General features: G+C 43.3%; 1 protein-coding gene across 4 annotated transcripts in view; it reads left to right on the top strand.

Annotated features, from left to right (window-relative positions):
• Nucleotides 1-4,625: 4,625 nt before the first annotated feature.
• Nucleotides 4,626-7,836, top strand: part of HIVEP3 (HIVEP zinc finger 3) — a 182,260-nt gene continuing 179,049 nt past the window's right edge. For all 4 annotated transcript variants that reach the window (XM_067473636.1, XM_067473637.1, XM_067473639.1 and 1 more), the window contains exon 1: nt 4,626-5,036. The gene's annotated coding sequence lies outside the window, so the exon portion shown is untranslated. The remainder of the gene's footprint in view (nt 5,037-7,836) is intronic.

The raw sequence follows: 7,836 nt of genomic DNA, 5'->3' as shown, positions 1-7,836 counted from the left end.
AGGAAATAAAGCCCGACTGCTCACTGGAGGGAAGGATACTAGAGACAAAGTTGAAGTACTTTGGCCACATCATGAGGAGACAGCAAAGCCTAAAGAAGACAATTATGCTGGGGAAAGTGGAAGGTAAAAGGAAGAGGGGCCGACCAAGGGCAAGATGGATGGATGGCATCCTTGAAGTGACTGGACTGACCTTGAAGGAGCTGGGGGTGGTGACGGCCGACAGGGAGCTCTGGCGTGGGCTGGTCCATGAGGTCACGAAGAGTCGGAGATGACTGAACGAATGAACAACAACAACATATGTTATATATTGAGTATGGTGATCAGATCATGATATGAATAAACATAACAGTTTAAATAATGCACCAGTAAGGCCTTTTCGCGAACCACCATGAGCCCCCCCCCCCCCCCGGCTACATGCCTGATTGTGCATATGGCTGGGCTCAGGTTGCCTTGCAGCAGGTGGTCAGTGGTTTGCTCTTCTCCACACTCGCATGTCGAGGATTCCACTTTGCGGCCCCATTTCTAAAAGTTGGCTTTGCATCTCGTGGTGCCAGAGCGCAGTCTGTTCAGCGCCTTCCAAGTCGCCCAGTCCTCTGTGTGCCCAGGGGGGAGTTTCTCATTTGGTATCAGCCATTGGTTGAGGTTCTGGGTTTGAGCCTGCCACTTTTGGACTCTCGCTTGCTGAGGTGTTCCAGCGAGTGTCTCTGTAGATCTTAGAAAACTATTTCTAGATTAAAGTCGTTGGCATGCTGGCTGATACCCAAACAGGGGATGAGCTGGAGATGTCTCTGCCCAGTTGAGGTGGCGAACAAGAAATACTGTTTACCCACAAGCAGAAAGACATTGCATATATTAGAAACCAACACTTTCTCATTATTATTATTATTATTATTATTAAACTTTATTTGTACCCCGCTAGCATCTCCCGAAGGATTCGATGCGGCTTACACAGGCCGAGGCCTCAACACATAATACAACAATACAATCTAAGCAAATCAAACAATTAAAAACAGAATAAAGCAAAGTAAACAACAGGCACAATACACTAAAACACAATAAAACTGGGCCGGGCGAGGTGGGTACAAGGATTAAAAGTGCTGATGTGACAGGAGGTGTATAAAGGGCTTCTAGGGCAAGTGCGATGTGCGATGTGCAGGAGTCATTGGTTCTGGTAAAGTGATTATGGGACTTGGTAGAGGAGATTTCCTAATCTGGGAAGGCGCATCGGAAAAGCCAGGTTTTCAAGTTCTTTCTGAAGACAGCCAATGAAGGGGCCTGTCTAAGGTCTTTGGGGAGGGTGTTCCAGAGTTGGGGGGCCACCATGGAAAAGGCCCTGTCCCGCGTCCCCACCAAGCGCGCTTGCGACGCCGGTGGGATCACGAGCAGGGCCTCTCCAGATGACCGAAGTGAATGCGTGGGTTCATAGATGGAGATGTGGTCACGCAGGTAGGCTGGTCCCAAACCGTTCAGGGCTTTGTAGGTAAGCACCTGCACCTTAAATTGGGCTCGGAAAATAAACGGCAGCCAGTGGAGTTCTTTGAACAGGAGGGTTGACCTCTCTCTGTAAGGGGCCCCAGTTAGCATCCTGGCTGCTGATCGTTGGACCAGTTGGAGCTTCCGAGCCGTCTTCAAGGGCAGCCCCACGTAGAGCGCATTGCAGTAATCCTTTATTTTCCAGATCACCAGACTGGGCCACAACAACGCCTGGCAGGGGACAGCTAGTACCAGGGCCGTAGCCAGAAAAAAATTTCGGGAGGGGTTGAAATTTGGGGGGTGTGTGAAATTTTCTTGGGGGGGCGGTTTGAAACCTGCCTCCTAGTTCACGCTGAAGCAAAGAGCAGAGCAGGGGGCAGAGCAGCCTTCAATAACCTGCAGCTCCGCCCCTGTCAACCACCTCCACCAAGTCTGGCCTCCTTAATGAGAACATTCAACACATACACCCCCAACTTGGTTGCTTCACTACATCGGCTATTGCTGCAAGTAATGACAGTGTGAATAAATTGTCAATATTTGCCTGAGATAGTGCTTGCAGTTCTGGAGGGACTCTTAATTTCATAGACTTAGCATGAGGATTTGGTTAACCAGTTAAAATTCATGAGTAAATCAGGTTTTTTTAAAAATCTGAAACATTTCGGGGGGGGGGTTGAACCCCTAAAACCACCCCCTCACTACAGGCCTGCTGGGGGGAGTATCTCATTTGGTATCAGCCATTGGTTGAGGTTCTGGGTTTGAGCCTGCCACTTTTGGACTCTCGCTTGCTGAGGTGTTCCAGTGAGTGTCTCTGTAGATCTTAGAAAACTATTTCTAGATTAAAGTCGTTGGCGTGCTGGCTGATACCCAAACAGGGGATGAGCTGGAGATGTCTCTGCCCAGTTGAGGTGGCAAACAAGAAATACTGTTTACCCACAAGCAGAGGCGGCCCTAGGTAATTTTCAATGGTAAACAAACAGTATTTTGGCGCCCCCCCCCCCCAACCAATCATTGATATATATTTTCTGTTTGTCGTGGGAGTTCTGTGTGCCATGTTTGGTTCAATTGCATCATTGGCGGAGTTCAGAATGCTCTTTGATTGTAGTTGAACTATACATCCCAGCAACTACAGTTGCCGCACTTGCTCCCTTGCCTGGCCTGTTTTTGGTCCGGAGGTGTGCCTGAAGACCCCGGCGTGTGCACCAAAAGTCACCTCTTCTCCTGACTTTCTCCTCAGCCATTGGGACAGAGAGAGAGAGAGAGAGAGAGAGAGAGAGGTGGAGAAGGTAGGCGCAAAAACAAAGGAGGGAGCGGAGGTGGGAGATACCTCTAGCTGGAGGGGCTCTCTCTCTCTCTCTCTCTCTTGGTCCCAATGGCTGAAGAGAAAGTCAGGAGAAGAGGCGACTTTTGGTGTGCATGCTGGGGTCTTCAGACATGCCTCTGGACCCAAAGCGGGCCAGGCATGGTGGCTCCGCCCCTTGGCCCACCCGCGGATTGGGGAGAGGAGAGGAGGCGGGTGGAGCGCCGGGGGATCGGGAAAGGGAACCGGTCATGGAGAAGGGATCGAATGTGGAGAACGATTGGGGGGAGCAGGAACGAGAGGGGCTAGGCGAGGCTCAAGGGCCCGGCCCCTTTGGGCAGCGAGGCAAGAAAGCCGAGCCCCCCCCCCCCGACTGCTAGGGCTGTTGTGAGCTGAGGGGGCGCTCCTCAAGTGGCAGTCGAGGGGCATTTACAGAGGCGCCTTTGCGCCCCTGGCAAAAAAAAAGTGTTCTGCGATTGCTTATTTATTTATTTATTTATTTGCTTTATTTCTATACCGCATTTTTCAGCCCTTAACAGGCGACTCAATGCGGTTTACATGGTACAATTATCAAACAGTGTCAGTGCAATTAAAACATAACAATGCAACAAACAGGATCAACAGCATCAATCCACAACAGTTCACAATCAACAAGACAGATCAACAAAACAGACATAACATAACGCCTCAGTTGAAATCAGATCCGTTCTCATAATCCTTGTGCCATTCCTATGTTCCATTTACCGTCTTCCTATGATTGGTTGCACTGCTTAACCAAACGCTTGTTCATAAAGCCAGGTCTTAATCATTCTCCGAAACGTCAGCAGCGAAGGTGCCTGTCTGATGTCTGCCGGTAGGGCATTCCATAGCCGAGGGGCCACCACTGAGAAGGCCCTGTCTCTCGTCCCCGCCAAGCGTGCCTGTGACGCAGGCGGGATCGAGAGCAGGGCCTCCCCAGACGATCTTAATGTTCTGGTTGGTTCATAGGTGGAGATGCGTTCGGAGAGGTAAGCAGGGCCAGAACCCTTTAGGGCTTTATAGGCTAAAGCCAGCACCTTGAATTGTGCCCGGTAGCGGATTGGCAGCCAGTGGAGCTGGTTCAGCAGAGGAGTGGTATGCTCCCTGAGTGCCGCTCCCGTTAGCAACCTGGCCGCCGAGCGCTGGACCATTTGAAGCTTCCGGGCAGTCTTCAAGGGCAACCCCATGTAGAGCGCGTTGCAGTAATCTATACGGGATGTAACCAGAGCGTGGACTACCGTGGCCAAGTCAGACTTCCCAAGTAAGTATGCTTACTTCGCGTACTGGACGAGCCGCCCCTGCCCACAAGCAGAAAGACATTGAATATATTAGAAACCAACACTTTCTCATTCAATGTATTGTCGAAGGCTTTCATGGCCGGAATCACTCAGTTCTTGTGGGTTTTTTCGGGCTATCTGGCCATGTTCTAGAGGCATTTCTCCTGACGTTTCGCCTGCATCTATGGCAGGCTTCCTCAGAGGTCCAAGACCTCTGAGGAAGCCTGCCATAGATGCAGGCGAAACGTCAGGAGAAATGCCTCTAGAACATGGCCATATAGCCCGAAAAAACCCACAAGAACTGACTTTCTCATTCCTTTATTTTCCAGATCACTAGACTGGGCCACAGCAAGGCCTGGCAGGGGACAGCTAGTACGTAATACTTGTGTGTATGTGTGTGTACGTCTAGGTCTGTCTGTGTGCATGGGCAGTGTGTCATGTCGGTGTCAAAATGCGTGGCGCGGCTGAGGCGCTTCGTGGGGGAGCGGTGACGCCTCGCTCGGCCGCCCCTCCTCCTCCAGCTCTGCCTCGGGCGCAGCGGACGGGGCCAGCCCGCCCTCCCTCCCTCCCTCCGGGCGAAGAGGAGGGAGGAGAGGAGGATGCTGGCTGCCCATCCGCTGCTCGGAGGCGGCAGGAAGAGGCAGCTCCCCTTCAGATTCCTCCTCCTCCTTCGCCGCCGCCTTGTGCCTGGATGACTTCCACCGCGAAGCCGAGCGAGGGAGGGCTGGTTCCGGGCGGAGCATGCTCACACGCGGCGCCCTCCCTCCCTTCCTCCGTCCCTCCGCCCGGGCTGAGCTCCTTCTCCTTCTGACAGGCAGGCAAGCAGGCAGGCAGGCACTCTCCCTCCGCGCCAAGCAAGGAAGCCAGGCAGGCAGGAAGGAAGGAAGGCACAGAGGAGCAGGGGGGCCGCCCAGGTTCCCCCCCTCAAGAACAGCAGAGGAAGACTGCCTTCTCCACCAGCCCGCCCGCAGGTAAGCACCGAGCAGGCTTCCGCGCGCACACAGCCGCGCCACGCCGCACCTGCAGCACGGGAGGGCTCGCGCGCTTCGGCCCCACCTGCAGCGGACAGGGATGGGCATTTTTTGGGGGGGGGGGGAGCAGTGACAACACCAGCCCGCCCCTGGGAGGGACTCTCCTCCTCCTCCTCCTCCTCCTCATCATTTAGTACTAATAGAAATAATACCCTAACCTGACAGTATCATAACAATACAGTAATAGAATCCAAGACTATAGAATGCAAAAAGAATAGGAATAATATAATATAGGAATAATGTCCTATTATGATACTTTAAGAAGAATATAATGCAATAATATGTAATAGTAATATAATAATTTATTCATACAACACAATAATATATCATATATCACAATAATATCACAATAATAATAGAAAACATATCATTAATAATCGTATGTCCTAATGTGATACTGATATAATAATATAATTAATCATAATGTGATAGTATAATAATAATAATAATATAGTAAAATAGTCCAATAATAATAGGTCCTAATGTGATAGTATAATAATAGTATGTCCTAATCATAATTAATCATAATGTGATAGCATAATAATAATAATAATATAGTAAAATAGTCCAATAATAATAGGTCCTAATGTGATAGTATAATAATAGTATGTCCTAATCATAATTAATCATAATGTGATAGCATAATAATAATAATAATATAGTAAAATAGTCCAATAATAATAGGTCCTAATGTGATAGTATAATAATAGTATGTCCTAATCATAATTAATCATAATGTGATAGTATAATAATAATAATAATATAGTAAAATAGTCCAATAATAATAGGCCCTAATGTGATAGTATAATAATAGTATGTCCTAATCATAATTAATCATAATGTGATAGCATAATAATAATAATAATAATAATATAGTAATATAGTAATATACTCCAATAATAATAGGTCCTAATGAGATAGTATAATAATAATATAGTAAAATAATAATATAGTAATTATACGTTCGGACCTTCCCTGCGAACTTCCTTTAGGAGAGACTTGTAATAAATCATAATAATATAGTGATATAATGCAATAATATGTAAGAATAGTAATATGATCATAATTTATTCGTGAGACCTCACCTCTGAGGATGCTTGCCATAGATGCAGGCGAAACGTCAGGAGAAATGCCTCTAGAACATGGCCCTATAGCCCGAAAAAACTCACAAGAACCTAGTGATTCCAGCCATGAAAGCCTTCGACAATCATATCATTGATAATAGTATGTCCTAATGTGAGACTGATATAATAATGTAATTAATCATAATGCGATAGCATAATAATAATAATAATAAGAATAATATAGTAATATAGTCCAATAATAATAGGTCCTAATGTGATAGTATAATAATAATATGTCCTAATGTGATGCTGATATAATAATATAATTAATCATAATGTGATAGCATAATAATAATAATAATATAGTAATTATACATTCTGACCTTCCCTGCGAACTTCCTTTAGGAGAGACTTGTAATAAATAATAATAATATAGTAATATAATGCAATAATATGTAAGAATAGTAATATGATCATAATTTATTCATACAACACAATAATATATCATATAATAATAGTAATCATATCATTAATAATAGTATGTCCTAATGTGAGACTGATATAATAATATAATTCATCATAATGTGATAGCATAATAATAATAATAATAATAATAATATAGTAATATAATGCAATAATATGTAATAATAGTAATATATTATTAATGTATTCATACAACACAATCATATATCATATAATAATAGTAATCATATCATTAATAATAGTATCTCCTAATGTGATACTGATATAATAATATAATTCGCCTGCAAGGATCCTCAGAGGTAGTGAGGATGCTTGCCAAAGTGCAGGCGAAACGTCAGGAGAGAATGCCTCTAGACCATGGCCATACAGCCCGATAAAACCTACAACAAACCAGTGATTCCGGCCATGAAAGCCTTCGACAATACAATAATAATAATAATAATAATAATAATAATATAGTAATATAGTCCAATAATAATAGGTCCTAATGAGATAGTATAATAACAATATAGTAAAACAATAATATTGTAAGTATACGTTCTGACCTACCCTGCGAACTTCCTTTAGGAGAGACTTGTAATAAATAATAATAATATAGTGATATAATGCAATAATATGTAAGAATAGTAATATGATCATAATTTATTCATACAACACGATAATATATCATATAATAATAGAAATCATATCATTGATAATAATATGTCCTAATGTGATACTGATATAATAATAATAATAATAATAATAATAACAATATAGTAATATAGTCCAATAATAATAGGTCGTAATGTGATAGTATAATAATAATATAGTAAAATAATAATATAGTAATTATACGTTCTGACTTACCCTGCGAACTTCCTTTAGGAGAGACTTGTAATAAATAATAATAATATAGTAATATAATGCAATAATATGTAATAATTTATTCATACAACACAATAATATATCATATAATAATAGTAATCATATCATTAATAATATGTCCTAATGTGATACTGATATAATACAATTAATCATAATGTGATAGCACAATAATAATAATAATAATATAGTAATATAGACCAATAATAATAGGTCCTAATGTGATAGTATAATAATAATATAGTATAATAATAATAATAGTAATTATACGTTCTGACCTTCCCTGCGAACTTCCTTTAGGAGAGACTTGTAATAAATCATAATAATAT

Source organism: Anolis sagrei, chromosome X, assembly GCF_037176765.1.
Source record: "Anolis sagrei isolate rAnoSag1 chromosome X, rAnoSag1.mat, whole genome shotgun sequence".
NCBI lineage: Eukaryota > Metazoa > Chordata > Lepidosauria > Squamata > Dactyloidae > Anolis > Anolis sagrei.
This window is presented reverse-complemented; position numbering and strand designations above follow the sequence as displayed.